This window comes from Manis javanica, chromosome 2 (assembly GCF_040802235.1).
Source record: "Manis javanica isolate MJ-LG chromosome 2, MJ_LKY, whole genome shotgun sequence".
NCBI lineage: Eukaryota > Metazoa > Chordata > Mammalia > Pholidota > Manidae > Manis > Manis javanica.
The window spans coordinates 2,811,137-2,830,119 of record NC_133157.1 but is presented as its reverse complement, the minus strand read 5'-3'; the positions used below and the strand labels follow the sequence as shown (position 1 = coordinate 2,830,119).

Below are 18,983 nucleotides of genomic sequence, written 5' to 3'. Positions count from 1 at the left end.
ACAGTGCAGCTCTTTCGTTGGGAAATGAATGAAGGTTGTTGGGGGGGTGTTTTGGTGGCTTGGGATTTCTTGAGACATTGAGGGTCTTTGAGGTTCTGGAGTCACAGCTGCCTCTGGGAGGAGAGGGGCGTGTATGTGGAGTGTCGGATCCTTGAATATAGTTTATTTTTTCTACATTTGAATTCTCTGTTGTAGATTTATGTAAAAACACATTCTCTTTTTGAAATAAAGTTTTCATGTCTTGTACCTCTGTTCCTAAGAATGTTTTACCTTAAGATGTAGCTGTCGGGGTGGGGGGGGGGCAGCTGCCACAGCCCTTCACTGCTTGCAAGCCGTGGGCCCTGTAGGCTCATATACTCTGGTGGAAAGTTTGTGGTTTTTAAAAAATACCCTTTCTTTGAGAGTTACATATTTGTGCTCATTATTGACTACGTAAAATAAATGGGCAAAGATGATAAATCACCCAGATTATTACTGCCACTAACACTTTGGGGAATAGCTTCTAGTATGTTCATTAAGAACAAACCCTTTTTATTATGGAGCATTTCAAATGTGTATAAAAGGGAGAAAATCCTCGTGTTCTTGTCAGGCACTTAAAGCGCCTCTTGTGTTCCCTTGTCCCTGGTTATTTCGGTGGGAGTCCTGGACGGTTTATTTACACAGTGAGTGCACAGTATCAAGGTAATTCTCCAAAAGGATACTTCAGTAGCATTTTCACACTTAAAACATCGTATGATCAAACGTCCGATGTCCGGGTTTCCCCAGCTTAGTGTCTTAGAAATGCGTATGTGCACACACATGCAGACACGGCGGGGTGAACCGGGGTCCCATCAAGGCCTCACCTGCAGTCGGCTGGGAGAGCCCAAGCCTGGTTTAAGCTCCAGGTCCCCGTTCTATCCTTACCGTATGCGGAAACAAGCTGCGGACCCCCTTCCTGTGTCCCGTTCCCTGCCAGCTGGTGCGGAGAGCTGAACGCTGGCCAGGCCGGTCTGCTTTTTATCCAGAACGTTTAGTGGACGGTGCTTCACGCACTTCTAAGCAGTAGAATTCTTGTTTAGGTCGGTTTAATTTTGATAAACGTCTTTCTGGATCCCTAACAGCCCTGCATTTTAAAACGGGGCAGAGTGCGCTCTGGACACGAAGGCGAGGAGACCCCTTCTGGCCCTCTGGGTTGTTTTTCTGGGGGATTCCGCCAGTGGGGACCTACGTACCCCCTCCCGAAGTCGGCGTGCAGGCCGCCGGCACGCGCTGCCCAACCTCGGGGACGCCCGCGGGCGGGCTGTGGGCCTCCCGTGCCGGCCGCCCTCCGCATGCTGCTCCGAGCCTGCGGGAAGGGCTCGCTCTGCCGAGCCGCCGAGGAGGAGGTGCGCGCTGCCCGGCCCGAGCGGGGCGAGGAGGGCGGGGGCGTGACTCGCGGGCATCACGCGCACGTGCCGAAGGCCTTACCGAGCGGACCTGTGCGGTGTGACCTCCGGTTCAAAGCCGAGTTCCCACACCGAGCTCCCATGGCGACACGGAAGCCGACAAGAACTCAGACGGGTCCGAAAGTGCAAGAAATGGTAAAAACCCGCCGGGCAGCGGCGCCTCGACCCGCGTTCGCCGCGCGCCGCACGGGGAGCAGCCGCGGCCGCCTCTGGCGGGACGGCGCCAGGTTCGCGCGCAGCCCACCCAGCTTGGCGCGGCGGGAAAACAGTGGTTAGATGCCACGAAGTAGGTGGCAATGCCTTAACCGTATGCGTGTTGTCAGGCCCGGGGGCCTCTTCCATCCTTGTCAAGGGGAGTGCTAACCTTCTCTCCTTTCATACAACACGGCTCGCTGCCGCGCGCGCAGGCTATTTAAGGGCCCTTCGGCGCAGCACTTTCCGCTTACGGTGACTGGGGGTTTGCGTTTCAGCTAGAAACGCCGATGAAGGCGGCAGCCAAAACCGGGAGCTCGCCACCATTCTCATCAAATCGTTTATATTCAGTAAGCGTGGTCGTCACCATTCTCATCAAATTATTTATATTCGGTGAGAGCGTGGGGGGGGGAACTTGTCCTCCTTTTCCGCGCTCTAATGTATTCATAACATCAGCCAATCGGAGGCTGAGAAGAACACCTGGCTGTTCCGAGCGTCCTCCGGGAAACTAGATTCCCCCGGAAACAAAACAGGCTCGACGCGTACTTCCTAGGGCTACACGCCTCGAGGACGGTCGGGAAGAGGCTCGGAACTTCCTGCGGAAATGCAAGTAGTTGGTAGCGAATGAGGATGAGGAAAGAAGATCCCCTCCACAGACTTCCGGTTGCAGCCCTGCGCTAGGAACTGTGGGTGCTGGGGGCACTGGGGCGCACGGCGCAGACTGCGCATGCTCCGAACCTCCCGCCCAAGTTCCGTGCGCGCTACTCGCTATCAGAGGACAACTGGTTTGAGTCCTGACGTCGGTCGGACTAGCCGCCGCTTTGCCCGCCGCCCACTCTTTCCTTGGGGCGCTAAGATTTAAAGCCGATGCTTCGGGAGCTTGTTCCCGCAGTGTAGATGGTGGGGCGATGCGGCTCTCGCCTCCCTTCCCCGCAACGCCCCAGCCCGAGGCTGTGACGGGGCGCGTCCCCACGCCTCGGGCGCGCGTGTCCGAGGGCTGTGGTCCCGCGTGCGGAGAAAAAGCGCGTGTGAGCGCGCGCGCATGTGCATGTGCGTGGTGTGAGCACGCGCGCGTGTGCATGTGCGTGGTGTGTGCACGCGTCTCGAGTGTGCGCACACGTGTCCGTTTGCACGCTGTATACACGGGAAGGAAGCGCAAAGATCGCAATGGCCAACGCTGGGTGGCGGTGGGCTGCGAAGGTTGTATTGGCATTTCTCTGCTTTTTTTGAGATGTGTTTTCCAAATTGTGCATTAGAAAACACAGACTAGGAATTTTCTAATTGTTAATTAGAAGAAACAAAACAATCTATAATCTGATCTTAAAGATAAAAGTCAGTTATTTTGCCAGCAACAATGGGCTTATTGGGCCTAGCAGAGAATTGCAGCTCAGGACAAGCAAACTACAGCAAAATCATGGGCTAGTCCCGCAGCGGCAAGGAACTGTTACATCATGGAGGAGGAGTGGGCTTTCCTTTTCCTTTTCAACAGTAGTTCCTCCCTGCCTGACTCACAGGGTTCCTCAATTTTCTTCAGGAGGTGCAATGTACATCTTTTCCTGTTGGAACTTGTAATCGATGCTACTTTCCTGTTGGCAGGTCTATCCGGGTCTGTAACTGGAAATTCTCCCTGAAATAGGTTGTGTGGTCCACCTCCTCCTTCTGGCCTCCTGACTCCATTTGAGTGAGGTTTTCTTTAATTTTCACAGTCGGTTAAGGTAGTTCTTATATTTCTTCAACTTTCTCACCCTGGAGACCTGGGGTCAGGGGCTGTGGCTGGGAAGAGCAGAGGTGGACGTGGTAGTCATTGGGTCCAGCTGGTGAGGCCGGCATGGGCTGGGGTAGGGGCTGCCTGCAGGAGGCCAGCTGCCCTGCATCTGTCCTCTATTGCGAAGTTTTGAGGTAAACCCTTTAATTACTGGTAGAGAACTAACCGAGAGTGGACAGAGGACTTCTGCTCATTTTTGCATTGTGTGTGGGAGAGAAGAACTGAGGTGACCAGGGGACAGGCAGGCAGTGAGGAGTGGCTGCCGTCAGGCTCCCTGGAGTAAGTGGCATTGTCAGCTGGGAGTGGGTCTTGTGTAGCCTGGGCAAGTCTCTTCCTGCTAGGCATCCTCACTCCCCGTGTGCAGCGTGAGGCCTGGGTGTGACCCTGGAGCCAGGACAGTGAAGCGCTGTCGGTTTGCTTTCTCAGTGAGTCCCAAGGGGCATTGGCCCTGTTGACAGTCACTGCACTGTCCACTTGCCTTAGCTGTCACAGCAGGCCTGGGCCTCTTAGTCCTGGATGTTGAGGGGCTGTAACTTCTCACTAAGCACAGACTGCTTGCAGGACTCTGCTCAGTGGCCTTCCACAGCTCTGGTCAGCAAACCTCTGGCCCTAGCATTTTCCATTCCAGACCCAGAACTCTGCCATCTTTTCCCTGAAGGCCCTGGGCCAGGTCTCCAAACCTTGGTGTCATTTTTTTGGGCCACAGTGCCCCTAATATTCCTAAAAATCCCTTCACATTTAACCGGGTGTCCTGATTTTTTATCTGCGGAGTTTGGTGACCCTGATAAGAAGGGAGGGTGTGTTTGTCATTTGCCCGAGAAACGGCATTTCCCAGAGTGTTCACTGGATGAAGCAAGTCGTCCCTTGAGGTGCCCATAGAAGAGAGGAAGAAACTTGCCCAAGAAATTCTGTGTTGAGCAAAACCACAGGATTCTTCCACACTCCCCATTGTTGAAGAGCCTGGTGGTGGGCCATGGAGCCAGGGAGAGCAGGTGTCATTTAGTTGTCCGTCTGGGTGAGTGGGTTGGTGGGATGGAGGTCTACCAGGGAAGGGGAAGCAGCAGAAGGGGAGGAGGAGGAAGGCCAGAGACAGGGAGGAAGGCAGATTGGCACGGACAGTTCTTCAAGCTGATCCTACCTAGCCAGCTGGAGCACCTCCTGGCGGCCGCCGCTGGAATTGCAGGGACAGGACTTTGATGCTGGCTCTGCCCTGCCAGCCCATTCCCGTCCGTAAGTTCGGATGTCTGCCTGCTCCTGGGAAGCACTCAGCACACATGAGCTGGAACACCTGCTTCGCTCACAATGTGATCTTCTCTCCAGGCACAAGTGGCTGTGGAGAGCTTGAATTTCCCAGACCTATGATGGAGTCTCTGTGTTAGGTCTGGAGAAATGTCAGGGTCAGGGCTCCGGCAGCTGGAGGGAAGTCTGAGGTCAGATCGGACCCCCAAATGTGGTTGCTTTCCCTCCCCAGAGACCCAGCTGTGCAGATGGCACAGGTCTGCTGGCTCAAACAACTGAATTCTTGGCACCCAGGGAAGGGCAGAGCCAGCGCGGAGAGCACCGTGTAAGTGCCCCTCCTGTCCCCAGCACGATCCTGCAGAATTGGGGATTTAGTGGTGGGATTAGAGCTAAATATGGTTGAGGGAATTTGCTGGAGACATCTTGCTGGCAGAATCTGTGGGCTGCGTGGGGTGGGGTGGGGCAGCAGTCGGGGAGCCTGGCTGCCGGCCCTGCTCACCTCCAGCTCACAGATCTCTGCCTGCCGGCCAGGAGGCCCAAAGGCCTTTCCAGGTTCCTGGGTGGTCCTCACGGAGGGGGAGAGCAGTGACATCGCCAGGAATAGCAACAGGCCCCAGGAACTCACGGTATTTTGAATCTGAAGGGCTCGTTGACCCAGGGCCCTCCTGGGGCCATTGAGACTTGGAGTGACTGCTGGGGCCTAGAGAGCCCATTTCAGGGGCACCACTAATAGCTACAACACAGACCAGGGCCCTCTGGAGTTGGGCAGACCCTGGCCTGTGGATGCCCCTGTCCTCTGGCTCCTATTCTGCCGGCTGGACAGTGGCTGGCAGCTTCCTGCCCTTTGCCTGCTTTGCTCTGTGGGAAGGGCCGCCATGCTGGGCAATGCCCGGAGCGTCCACCAGGGGGCGGGCCCGTGCCTCTCAGGGTCTGCGTGGTGGGATGGAGGAGCCAGCCTGGGCACCAGCATCCCACCTCTAAGTCTCAATCCCTGGAGCAGAGCTGGCTTTGTTAGCTTTGTCTGTGGTCTTGGGCGAGTTGCCTGACAGCCCTGTGCTCAGTTCCACTCCCCCCACCCCCCGACAGGACTGGAGCTCAGGGCTTTGATCACGGGGAGGGCTCGGTAGCGGTTGGTTATTACTGTCCCATTTTCCAGACAGGGAACCCGAGGCTCAGGGCATTTACAGGATGCCGAGAGGTAACGCCTCAGTTGTGGCAGGCTCTGGGGCCCTGAGCCCAGGCTCTGGGGCTTCCAGGGGGTACCGAGAGATGCTGGGAGATGCCACGGGCTGGTGGGGTCTGTGGGGTTTCTGGTATGTGTCTAATATACAAAATCTTCATCCAGGTGTAGCCTGGGCACTTCTGGCATGAATTCTTTCAAAAGTCAATTTTTTCTACTATTCCAGAATACCTACCCAACGCGTGTGCACTTAAACTGCACAGGGGCCAAGTAGCCCTCATCTTACCAACCAGCCATTTGGATGGGCATGCTTTTTTGCATTTCTACAGACAGTTATTTGCATTGTTATCAGTGTCCTATTTCCTATAAATTACAGAGTTGCAGAATAGCTTTGAGATCACCAGGACGGGTGCCCCAGGCAGGACTCCCAGTAACCTTTGTGCCTATTGCAAAGTCTCCCATGATTTTCCTGGCAGTGGGTGACCCCATGGAGAGGTTTGGTGCGCAGGGAAGAGCAGGTCCAGACAAAGCCTTTCTGGTGAATACTTTTCCTGATTCTTCTCTGTGTGTTGGGGGCCCAGGTGGTTTTAAAACAGGATGTTCCCGGTGATGTAGACACCTTGCCCCATCTTATCCTGAGGACGGTTGTTGCTGTCAAAGCACAAAGTTGGTGCGGCTTCTCTTTGCCCCCAGAGCTGCCACAAAATTGATGCTGCCCCTTTGCCTTGCCATTGGTGGGAGAAAACGTGATCCCTGAGACCTCCTTTTCTCCTGCTGCTTCTGTGAAGCGTCCAGGCAGGGTGGTGATGTCCCCTGGCCTCACTCCCAGGGGCCCCGTGGATCCCTCTGTGGGAGGCCCCAGCGCACTTGGCCCGGCCTGCAGGGAGGTGATGACCTCTAGGAGTGGGGGGGGGAGGCCTCCCCTCAGGGGTCGCTATTAATAGTGACCACTGGCCCACTGACGTGCGGAGGCAGAAGGGGACCGCACGTTCCCAGGGCTGGCGTCCAGAGGCCCCTGCTTTGCCCCTGGTCCCTGTGGCCTGGAAGGACAGGAAGCCCTTTGAGGACCGAGCGTGGAGGCTGCCTTTTCTCTGGGATATAAATATCCCTGCCAGTGTCCCAGGCCCAGGGGAGGGAGCCCCAGGCGTGCAGTCCTTGGTGGGAACAAACCCAGGCCATCCGCCCGCCCAGAGCCGTTGTGGAGCCTTCTCGGGCTGCCCAGCTCCATTGATAGGCCTCTGCGCAGCCTGGCTTTCTTTTCCTCCCCCTCAGTTGTTTGTTGATGTGGGCTGGGCAGAAGGGGGCTCCGTCCTCCCCCCGCAGGGGCCCCGGCAGGACAGGGCAGTAACACGCTCTGTGCCCAGGGTTTTCTGCATCTGTATGCGGTCCTCCTGGGCCCAGTCCTCAGGGTTCCAGGAGGGGGAGACAAATGATTAAACAAGTCATTACAGGGACAACTTGGCCACTAAGGACACCCAGCCCAGCGCTGCTGGATTCTCAGCCGCCTCGGTCCACCTGGGGCCCCATTGCCTCACCGGGGAGACCCCGAGGCCCAGGCGGCCCCCACGGCTGCACAGCCAGCGGGGAGTGGCGCTGGATGAACCCTACCGTGGTCCCCTGGCTGGGCATTCACGCTGTTCCCCAAAGATGGCAGGGAGGTGACTCCCCACGGGCTCCGGTCCCTTGGGCTGGCATCCGGAGGACCTCCTGTGGGAGGAGGGAGCACCCGTAAATGTCCCAAATACTCTGCTGTGGATAGTGGTCACACTGTACTTGCCCCAATCCTCCCCAGAGGGTGTGGGGGCCCCTTCCCGGCCAGGTCCCCCCGTGTGGCAGGGATGGTGGATTCAAAATGATGAAGCATTTGCATATTCTTTGCTTGTAGCACCAAAACTCACTGGAGCCTGGAAAGAATTTCCTTTAAAAAATGCTGCCGGACAGAGCGAGGCTGACCCTGGAGGAGGTGGGAGGCAGCGGCTCCCAGTGAGGCCAGTGAAAGCCGTCCCCCACCTCGGAGTGCCCACCGCGTGCAGATTTCTGCCTCGCCCCCTGAGTGCCATTCCTGGAGCTGGCTTTGAGCCAGGGGGTGTTCCCTGGAGGGGCAGCAGGCACAGGGTGGGACCATGGCCCAGCTACGGGCGGGGGGTGTCATCTCCTGGGTCCCGCGCTTGCAGGCAGCAAGAGCACAGCCCCGGGGCTGGTGTGACTCAGAAGTTTCCATGGGGGGGCCTGGGTGCTGCCAGAGTCCCTGACCCAGTGACCCAGGTGTGGCCTATGGCCCCAGCAGCCTCTGCTATTTCCGGCCCTGCTGAGCCTGGGCCTCATCATGTCCCCAGCTTCCTACAGGCGCCACTCTGGGCCCCCTGCCTGGCTCCACTCCGGGCACCCAGCCCGTGGTGGGGGATCACTGTATCCCTCCTGCTAGCGCCGTGGGCCAAATGCTGGGGGTGCAGCAGGGACCAAAGGTGAAGGCGGAGGCTCGCGGCCTGGCCTCATGGAGCCCTCCTGCAGGGCTGGTCAGCTCGGTCTCCTCGGCTGATCCCTGCCTTGACCCCGGGGGCAAGTGAAACTGCCCGAGGTCCCTCCACTGCCAGAATGGGCGGCTGGGGGCTGGAGCTGCAGAAGTTCATTCTCCTGGGGCGGTGAGACCAGAAACCCAGGTGTCACGGGCCGAGCTTCCTCCCGAGCCTGCGGAACGGTCCCTCCTGCCTCTCCCACTCCGGTGGCCCGGGGGCTCCTTGCTTGGGGTGGCCTCCCTCCTCACCCACCATCTGTCTTCTATCTCTTATCAGGACCCTTCACTTTTCCCCAATGACATCACGCTCACAGGTTCAGGGGACATATCTTTTTGCAGTTGCTGTTGACACATTACCCTCTTCTAGCCTCAGTTTCTGCGTCTGTCAAGTGGGCTGCGGTGAGGCTGGGTGTGGCCCAGCAAAGACAGGTGCCCAGCCCTGACCTGCCCCTCCCTGGGGAGGAGACCTTCCCGGGTCAGGACCTAGGTTTGGGCCACTGTGTCAGCAGTCCCCAGCCTTGCAGAAGCTGCCCTTGCATCTGTGAAATGGGAGGGTCAGGGGCCTCTTGGGCTCTGATAGAGGCCTGTCCCCTCCCCAGAGGAATGTGGGCAGGTGCATGCATGCAATTCCAGGGGCATGTAGACCCCAGCGTCTGGGTTTATCTTGTGCTTAAAGTGCGCCATCAACCTTCCCATCAGGCCCAGAAGGGAATGTGGAAGCCGGCACCACCCCACCCTCCCTGTCCACGCACCTCCTGTCCCCCTAACACTGCCAACTCCGTCCCGCCAGAGCCCAGCCATCTGGGTAGGCTGTTCCCGCTGCCTTCCTGTGTTCCACCTGTGGGCACCTTCTCTCCTTCCACAGCACCCTCACCCCTGCCCCAGTCCCTGCCAGGCCCCACACTGGATGTGGCCTTTGGGACCCCATGCTTGAGGGTGGCCCTGAGGGCAGGAAGGGGTCTCCACACTTGCTCAGGACCAAAGTGGTGTCAGAGGCCCTGAGTTCTGCCTCCGAGGCAGCTACCTGCAGCGTCTCTCCAGGTCCCTGGAGAGGAGGGAAGGCAGTCACCGGGTGGTTTCAGAGGCCGCTGCTCTGCGTCTGTCTCGCCCTCAGAGAGCCCAGGGTAGGTTAGCGGGGGCCAGCACCCCTCAGGTAAGGGAAGGGGTCCCAGATGCAGAGGTCTTCCTGGCCTGTCCATAGCCCTTTTCTGGGCTCCATGGAGGGCTTTGGAAAAGCTGTTAAGTTAGAGTTTTGTTGTCATGAGAAAAAATAGCAGATTCAGTAGACAAAAAATAGAATAGAAAAGTGGAGAAGAGAAAATCACTTCTACCACCCAGAGACCACACATGCCAACATTTTACTGTACGGTTTGTGCTGCTTTCCTGTGTGTACGTGTGTGTGTGCAGAGAGTGTTTGTATTTTAATGTCTCTAGGATCACACTTTACTGCTGCCTCCATCCCATTTTTCGTGTATTCTATCACGAGATCTACCACATGACTTCAAATAACAACAAGATACCCCATTGTATAAAAATCCCACGATTTACTTACTGCCCTACGAATGGCTTTGGCTGGTTTTGCTGTAACGAATGCCAACAATCGGACCATTTCTCAGAGGGAGAAAGGAGGAGGGGAGGTCCTGGCTCAGAGGCGTGCCTCGTCGGGTGTGTCTGCCAGGGCCTCGCCTATCCTTGCAGGAGGGTGGATGGGCTGGAGCACCTTTCCCTCCATCTAGTTTATTTTGGGCATCAGCACAGGAACCATTGCCAGTTTGGGGAAGGGTAAAGAGATGTCTTTGCCTTTTAAAATTTTGAATTTGGTGAAGTTAAACATTTGGAAAGGAACCATTTATATATATGAATAATATAAAAACTTTTCCAGCCATATATGTTGCAAATATTTTTGCAAGTATGTCTTTGACCCTTTAGTTTGTCTGTGATTTGGTTTTACTCATTTGAACATTGATTCTTCTCTGTGTAAGTTGCTCTTTCCCTGGCAGAGGTGGGGTGGGGGTGCTGGGGGGGCAGCCCTTGAGGCGGGGGGGCTGCTTGCTGCAATTCCTCTCTGTGCTGCTGTGGGGCTGCCTGGCGGGGGTTATGCGCCGTGCCATCGAGCTCTTCCTGGAAAAGCATTTCGTGGTGGGACGGCTTGGGGTCATCCCTTCCAGCTCTCGCCAACCTAAACAGGATATTCTGTGCAGTCACGGAGATTACGTTGTGTTTGTTTGTTGGAAATCAAAGATATATGAGTGTGTGTGCGTGCGAGCGTGTGTGGGGATGGGGCAAGACTCATCCAATTAGCAGTTTAAAAAAAGCCTCTGACTGTCCTTGAAGTCCACTTCCCTCTCTTTCCGGAGCAGTGCCAGGACCTGGCCCCTTCCGCCAGCTCTCAGCTCTCTGGCGTCACAGGAGGGTCTTTATGGAATGGACCCAACAAACATAAGGAGAGCAGCGCACGTGTGTCCAAGGAGGGGACCCTGGGGCGCCCAGGCCAGTGCCCTACCTCACCTGTGGCTCCCCAGAGGCAGGCGAGGACAGGGCCCTTGCACTCCTTCCAGTGCCCTCCATCAGGCTGCACCGAGGGCACGTGTGCTCCGGACAAGGCTGTGTGGCTGGCCGGCTTCCCAGTACAGTGTCCAGGGTGGCCGAGCGGCTGTCTTTCTTCGCCCACTTTACAGGTGGGGAAGCTGAGGCCTGGCGGTGGGGCCGAGGTGCCTGGAGTCACAGGGCGAGTGAGAGGCCGGGCGGGTGGAGGGTGGGGTATCTCTGCCCCACTGTCACTGGGCTGCCGAAAAAACAGCTCTTCCCTGCCCAGCTGTGGCCAGTCTCACACCTCCACTGCTTGCCTCCACGAGGTGGGGGATGCTTCCTGAATAAGCTCGCAATTCCCAGGATCCCACTGGATAAAGAACACAGTCGTCGGCAGGCACCTGGTGCCCCAGCGGTGGTGAGAGTACAGATGAGCAAAGGGTGGGATTTACCTTGTCAGAGTTCTTCTGTTAATGATGTCCACGGGGCTCTCAGCCCGGGCAGGAAGGAATCGGTCAGCGGCCCTCATGATGTGCACGCTGAACTAGTAGCGCTGTCCCCCAGGCAGTCGCCGATGGCCGGCCTCCCGGGGATGCCCTAGAGAGGACCACCTCGCACGTTCCTGCTGCCAGCCTGAGTGACAGGGATGGCATACAGGAGACTCACAACGGAGGACTGGCCCTGAGACCTGGTTTCAAAGTCTGGGCCCCGTCTTCTCCAGCGGGAGCCTCAGTGCTCCTGTCTGTAAAATGGGTCTGTCCGTCCACGCCGCTTGAGAAGCCAGGTCAGGCTCGGTGTTAGCCCCGTAAGCTCACAGAGGGCGCAGTACACCCCGCTTTCCCATACGTCACACCATTCACTTCCTGCTTCTTGCAGGTCTTGGCACGGTGAGGCCGAGTGACACACCTAAAACCATCCGCAGAGTCTGGGACTCGGTCTGCTGCAAGGGGGAGGCGTGCCCTCCGCGTTGGCTGCTGGCCTGCGTCTGATGATTCGGGCTGGCTCCAGCACCGGTGTCTGCCTCATTTCCCCCGGCCCAGCCAGCAGACAGGCAGCGCCGCGCCAGCACCCAGAGGCTTCCCACTGGGGCTCTGCTCTCTCCTCTCTCCCGACGTGCTGCTGCTCTGGTCCGGAGCCCAGTTCTCGTCCGTGCTGGCCGTGGGGCTGCATGGGGTCCTCTCAGGATAGAGGGCCCTGAGCTTCTGGAGGCCTCAGACCCACCCAGGCCAGGTGGAAGGCTGATGGCATGAGGCAGGGACATCCCCTGATCTAGTCTTCCGAGAGGAGGTGTCGGGCAGTGCTGGCCCCGGACCTCTAATCACCTAGTCCTGACCCCTAGCCCAGTGCTGGCTGTTAAGTGAGGAGGAGGTTGTGGGGGCCCAGGGGACCCTCCAACACAGGTCTGGTTGGGCAGGGGTTGGGGGACAGAACCCTGACCCATCTCCAAAGCATTCGGGCCCTCGGAGTGTTTGATTTTCTCCCCACCCGTCCCTGTGTGAAGCCCAGTTAATCAGCAGAAGAAATCTCTGTTGTCGTACCTCTCTGAGCCCCACAGGCTCCAACAAGATTGATTAACACAAACATCAATTTCTCGGGCTGCACGCCTCCGAAAACACGGCACTTTTTCAGATTGAATTGCTACTGCGCACCGGGTGTAAATAAAGGAGAGGGAGTAATGTGGACGATTTGTTACCAGTGCCGGCTGCTCCGCTGTGCTGTGTCCTCACCCCCGGTGTTGGGGGGTAAAGGGGGGCGGGGAGGCAGAGAGCAAGGGAGGGAGAAGGACAGGGAGAGGGAGAGATGGACGGACTGACAGCAGAAGGCCCAGGGAGGGGAGCAACCAGGGGGGTGGAGGTGGGTGGTCAGGTGTTGGGGCCGAGGGGCATAAGGCCACCTGAAGACTTGCCCTCTCGGGCAGCCAGGGGAAGGGGGGCACCTGAGGGCGGTGCTCGTCTCATTGCAGCCGGTGGGGTGGCCTGGACCCTGGCACCAGGGTCCCCTGCTGCCTCCCTCCTTCCTGCAAAGTGGGGCCTGAGGGAGCCAGCTTGGCCAGGACCCCAGGGGGTGCGGGACCCAAGGCCTTGCCAGGCATGCCTGGCAGCCAGGGGCCAGCAGGGAGACTGGAGGGTGAGGTCCGGCCCAGGGGCCGTGGGGCCCAAGGCTCAGGAGGCTGGGGTGCAGGTGCACCCCTTTGCTGTAGCCCTGACCTTGCATTTGGAGCCCTCCCAGGTGTGTCCCCAGGCTCAGGGCCCCTCCCTGCCCGCCTGGTCCTCTCTGTGGCACGAACAAGCTGCCTCCACACCCCTGAGCTTCTCGGTCCCCTGCCACAGAAGCCACCAGACCCAGAATGTGTGAAAGCCACAGATGTGGTTTTAAAATTTCTAGTGGCCACATTTAAAAAAAAAGTAAAAAGAAGCCAGTGAAACTGGCTTCGATAGTATATTTTATGCGACTTAACATACCCCACATTTGACCATCTCAGCACACGACAACCGTAAAACTGCTTCGTGCACTTACGCCCTTTGTGTGGAGTCTCTGCCATCGGGAGTGTGTGCCCGCGGGGGGCGTGGGCCTGCCCTCTGCACTAGGGGTCCCAGGGCCTCCGGGGCCTTTGAGGGACTGAGAGCAGGGGCCAGCCAGGGGTGGGCTCATGACTTCTCCCCGTTGGCATCTAGCAGTGGCGGCTCGGCTGGGACGGCACCAGCTCTCCCTTTACCAGCCCACGTTGGGTGGCCTCTGGCCTGGGGCTGCAGAGTGTGGGGAAGCAGGTGGCGGGTCCTCACTGTCCTGGCAGGAGAGGGGACCCAGCTGTCCCTGAAGCTACTGGGCCCACTGGACAATGGCTGTCTAAATAGCAAAAGCACCCGACCCCGAGGCAAAGTCCCGGGCTCCCGCCGAGGGGACAGGGCTCTGTGTCTGCAGGAGCAGCAGCGGCCGGGCCTCCAGCTCTGACCTGGCCATCCCCTGCTCCGAGCCCACCATAGCTCCCCAGTGCCCTCAGGGTCAAGTTTAAGTCCTTGCCCTTTGCCCTCCAGGGGCCGAAAGAGGCCACCCAGCCCCGCCTCACCCAGGCCTCCCTGAAGGCTGCTCCCTCGCCTTCACAAGGCCAACTGCTGCCGCCTGCAGGACCCGGCTGCCTAGTGTTTCAGCAGCTGTTCACTGTGGGCTGCCTTGCGCTGGGACGCGCAGGTGGGGCGCTGACCCCGGGACTTGTGGTCTGGGGTTCCTGCCTTCCTCCCGGAGGTCCTTTTTCATGACCCCTGGTGAGAAGGTGGGGCTCCCACAGTCTCTGAGTGGGTGCTGGGTCCTGGGGGGGTTGGGCACCTGGCCCACAGGGCTCAGAATCCAGAATCTCAGACTCTGAGTCACAAAGCCCGAGGACTCTGGGGGCCTTACTGCTGGGATCAGCTGTCCAGACCTTTCCCACCATGTCCTCACTGTCTCACAGGAAGTTCCTCACACCAACTTGAGTTGCCCTGACAAGTGTGCAGAGGGCATGTGTGTCTGCCATGCCCAAGGTAGCTGTCAGGACAGATGCGAGAACACACGACGACAGGACAGAGTGAGGGGCTGGGCCTGCATGTGTGTGGGGTCTGTGGAGCACAGAGGCACCTCCAGCTCAGCAGGGGCACCCAGGTAGGCTTCCAGGAGGAGGTGGCTCTTGAAGGTTGAGTGGGATTTACCTGCGGGTGGGAACCAGGCACAGAAACTGGCAGAGAGAGGCCAGGGGGCTGGAGCTGCGGCGGCTGTGGAGTGGGGCTGGAGGCCGAGGGCGGCATGGCTTGGAGCGGGTGGGCTGAAGAGGCAGGAGAAGGTGGGCTGCAGGGATGGACCACATGGGCAAGGTCAAGAATGAGGCCAGGGCTTCTGCCCTTTGGAGACTCTCCCTCGTCCTTGGCTGTGGCATTGCACCAGAACCTTCTGGGCGTGCAGGCCAGCAGCAGCCCAGTCTGCCATGGCTATGCCCTCACCTTGTGCCCAAAGAGCAGGACCGTTAGTGCCCTTGTCTACCCCTTCCTCATGGGGAAGGGGAGCTCCAAGCACTGCTCGTGGGCTCAGGCCTCCCGTCTGCTCTGCCCACCTGGCCTGTCACTGCAGTGGTCTTTTTCCTGAGGCCCCTAAGCTTCCTGCCCCAGCTGCACTTGAAAACCCTTAATGTCCCAACAGGGAAAGGTAGATATCCAGTGAAAAAAAGAGGGGCAAAGTATAGAGCTACCACTCCATTCCCCAAAAGCCCCCCGATTCTGGGCCTGCCTCCCGATCCCTCTGCGGCACTGGTTAACCCCGGGAACGGGAATTGGATGGGGTGATATGTTTATTTATTTCTGAAGTGATGGCTTTTTATCCAAAGAGCTGTATTTTTATTTAAAAACTGTTCCTTTATAAAAATTGAGATGAACTTATATACTATCTGTACTTATATACTATATTCTCTACTTTGATCTTTAGTATATAGCTCTGTGAGATTCGATGTACTTTCCATATACAATTTTTTAAATGTGGCAAAATGTAGATTTTACAAGTCTATCTGAATCATCTCCATGGGGAGGGAGGGAAGGACAGAGGCCACAGAGACGTGGCGTTTAGCCCCTGCCCAGCTGTTCACCCCAGGGGTTACTATCTGGGGTCAGCAGGTGAGGGAACAGGCTGAGCGTGGGTGGAGTCACAGGTGGAAGGAGACCAAGCCGGGCTCAGGCATGGGTCTCTGGACTCTCCGTCCAGTGCTCTCAGTACAGTCACGCACTGTGGCAGGTCCTTCCCCAGGGAGCACTCCAGGAACCGAGGCCATCAGCCCCAGTGCTTGGGGCACAGAGTGCCATCAGCTGGCATGCACGCGCATGCTAACACACACACACACACACATTATTTTGTTCAGCCATTCAACAAACGCTCAGAGCTTGTGATGGGTGCCGGGTGCCACGCCACACCTGTTAGATTCAGTAGCTCTTTTAATACTTGGTGATTTGAGGATTATTGTCCTCATGTTGAGACTCTGGCAGGTCTCACCCCAAAGCCCCCAGACCCATTTTCTTAAACTTCCACCCCTTCAGTGGCTTGGCCCCAGCCAGCAAGCCTTCTGCCACACCCTCAGTCCGGGGCTCCCCTCTGCAGGGCCGTCCTCAGTAGCAGCTTCAGGAGAAGGCTCTTTGGGCTGCACTGGCGGGGGCCTCGCTGCAAGGTATGCTGGGTGCAGGGTGGGCCAAGGGGCTCTGGGCTGCTGTGTTTCTGCTGTTGGGCTATGTCTGTGCTCTATCTCCCCCTCCGTGGGTGGGTTCACAAGAGCACAGAGGTCTGGTTTGCCCCAAACTGCTGTTTCATGCAGGGGAAGTGAGGCCCAGAGAGGGAAGCCTGCTGCCTTGAGTCACGCAGCAGCTAAGCTGAGCTGGACCTGGAGCCCAGTAATCACAGCCTGGTGATCACGGGGTGAGGGCCGAGGACCACCACTGCCCGTGAACTCTGCGTGGCACGATGCGAGTGAGTCAGGCTGCTACAGGCAGGCAGGTGGGCGGCAGGCAGGCAGCAGGCACTTGACATAAGTGTGGCTAATTTGGTACAAGAACACAGACACTACCGGCAATTTCTGCATCATAGAGAAAACAGAACAGTATGAGGCCTGTCCCAGAGTCTGGGTGGGGCCAGGTCGGGGGTGGTGGTGCTGTGCAGGGGGTCTGGTGTGTATGGTGGGGACGAAGACACACGGGGCTCAGGCCCTGCTAGGGTGCTGGGGTGGGGCGCCTGCAGCCCATGGGAAGGACCAGCTAGGTTCCAGCGTGGTGACAGGTCAGGGTGAAGGCAGAGCCCAAGGACTGTGTCCACCCGGGCCCACCTTGGTTCCCTGAGGCAGGCCCCCCCTGCTCATTCTCTCCATCTCGCTGTCTCTCTCCCTTCCCTCCTTGCGTGGAGTAATAGGGGATCCTGGGGCTGAGCAGGGTACGGGGGGCCTGGCAGGGACGCCACGGCTGGGCTGGGCTGGGCTGGTGCGTCAGAGATAGCCCTCTCGTCGGGGGTCTGTGCCCATGCCTGGGTCACAGGTGGCTGCGAGCTGAACCTGCCAGTTCAGGACTTGGCATTTCTCCTAAAAATATGCATGCCCTTGGTTCAGAAACACAAACACCCACTTAAGTTCTAGGCTGGCAGGAAAGAAATAGGGAACCGGTGGGCAGCATGATTCTGAGCTGTCCCGGAGAGTTGCTTCGGCTCTGATCTTGGATCCCGGCTTCAGTCCTCCCCACACAATGTCCCTGAGCTCTCAGGGGACCTCCGTGCATCAAACAGGCAGCTTCTGCTCTGACACAGGACCCTACTGGCCCTGTGACTATAAGGAATTGGAAAAGAGATCATGACACTCTTTACTTTGTAAGGGGTAGTGCAGACTCGGTAGGTAACGGTGAGGAAGTGCTAGCCCACCATCCCTGGCCTACAGGGCAGGGTCCTTGACTGTCACCATCGCATTTGCCTGGCCAGTGGACACAGAGCTGCAGAGGTGAGAAGTCCCGAATCTGGGACCTGGGGTCAGTGGCCCATGGGGGTTAAGTGGCCACCAGAGCATCAGGCATCAGGAAGGCCGAGGCCCTGCCTCTGCACCGGACGGGGTGGCCTAAAAATGGATGAGCTGGAACAGGACATACAGGAGGGCTGATGAATCCTGACTCACTTTCTCTTTGAACAGCTCTTTCGGGGTCGGCCTGGGGCAGTGCGGAGTCTCGGCCAGGATACTGAGCACGGAGTCCCCCAGTCCCCAGTCGGTGCTTCCTTCCTTAGGGGTTCCCTGATCCCTGATTATTCCATTTGCCCAGGGCCGTACAGCTATTATAGGAAATTGGTTAAGAGCAAGGGAAATGACAAAATATTTTGATCGAATGAAAATTAAATACAGCATATCAGCTTTGTGTGATGCCGCTAAAACAAGGTTTAAGGGAAAAGTTAGAGCTTAAATGTATCTGTGGAAAACTTATAGTTAGATGGTTATATTAAGAAAGAAAATCAGTAATTTAAGCTTCAGCCTTAAGAAACTAGAAAAAGAAGCAAATTAAATTCAAAGCAAACAGAAGGAAGGATGCAGTAATGAGCAGAACTCAATGAAATAGAAAATAGAAAGGCAATAAGAAAAAATAACCAATGAAACCAAAGATGCCTCCATGAAAAGATTACGTAAATCGACAAATCTCTAGTTAGACTGACCAAAAAATAAAAGACAGAAGACATCAATTACAAGTATCAGAAATGAAAAAGGGGACATCATTACAGATCCTATAGACATTAAAAAGATAATAAAGCATATGACAAATAATTTTATGACCATAATTTCTACAATTTAGATGAATGACAAATTCCTTGAAAGACATAAGCTAAAATGGAACTAAATTTCCATCAAGAAAAAAATACATTGTCCCAAATATATTAAAATCTCATATATATTAAAGTTTGTTAGAAACTTTTGAACAATAAAAACAAACTCCAGAACTAAATGATTTTCCTGACAAGTTCTACCAAACATTTAAGAAAGAAATAATAACAATCTTCCACAATCTCTTTTAGGAAATAAAAGAGGTCAACATTATCTCGATACCAAAACCTGACAAAGACATTACAAGACGGCTATAGACCAATATCCTTCACACACATAGACACAAAAATTCTCAATAAAACATGAGAAAATCAAATCCAGCAATATCCAAAAAGATAATACATGCCCAAAGGGATATGTCCTAGGAATGCAAGTCTGGTTCAAATTTAAAAAATCAAGATAATTCACCATATCACCAGATTAAAGAAGAAAAACCAAATGATCATTTCAGTAGATCTTAAAAAAATGAAAAAACATTTGATGAAATTCAACATCTGTCCATGGGAAAAAAACTTTCAGCAAACCAGGAAGAGAAGAGAGCTTCCTCAGTCTCTCAAAGGGCGTCTACAACAAAACCCCTATAGCTAGTGTCGTAATTACTGGTGAAATACTGGGTTCTTTTCCTCAAAGGTCAGGACCAAAGCAAGGAGATGTAGTGTTACTGTTCTTATTCATTACTGTACTGAAGAGTATAGCCAGTGGAACAAGGCAAGAAAAAGAAATGAAAGAAATACAGGTTAGAAAGGAAGAAATAAAACTGCTTCTATTTGCCTTCAATATGATTATCTATG

General features: G+C 56.0%; 1 non-coding gene across 1 annotated transcript; it reads right to left on the bottom strand.

Moving 5' to 3' along the window:
- Nucleotides 1-1,684: 1,684 nt before the first annotated feature.
- LOC118970517 (U6atac minor spliceosomal RNA) lies at nt 1,685-1,810 on the bottom strand. Its single transcript, XR_005058565.1, has one exon. It is a non-coding gene; the product is annotated as a U6atac minor spliceosomal RNA (small nuclear RNA).
- Between the last annotated feature and the right edge of the window lie 17,173 nt (nt 1,811-18,983).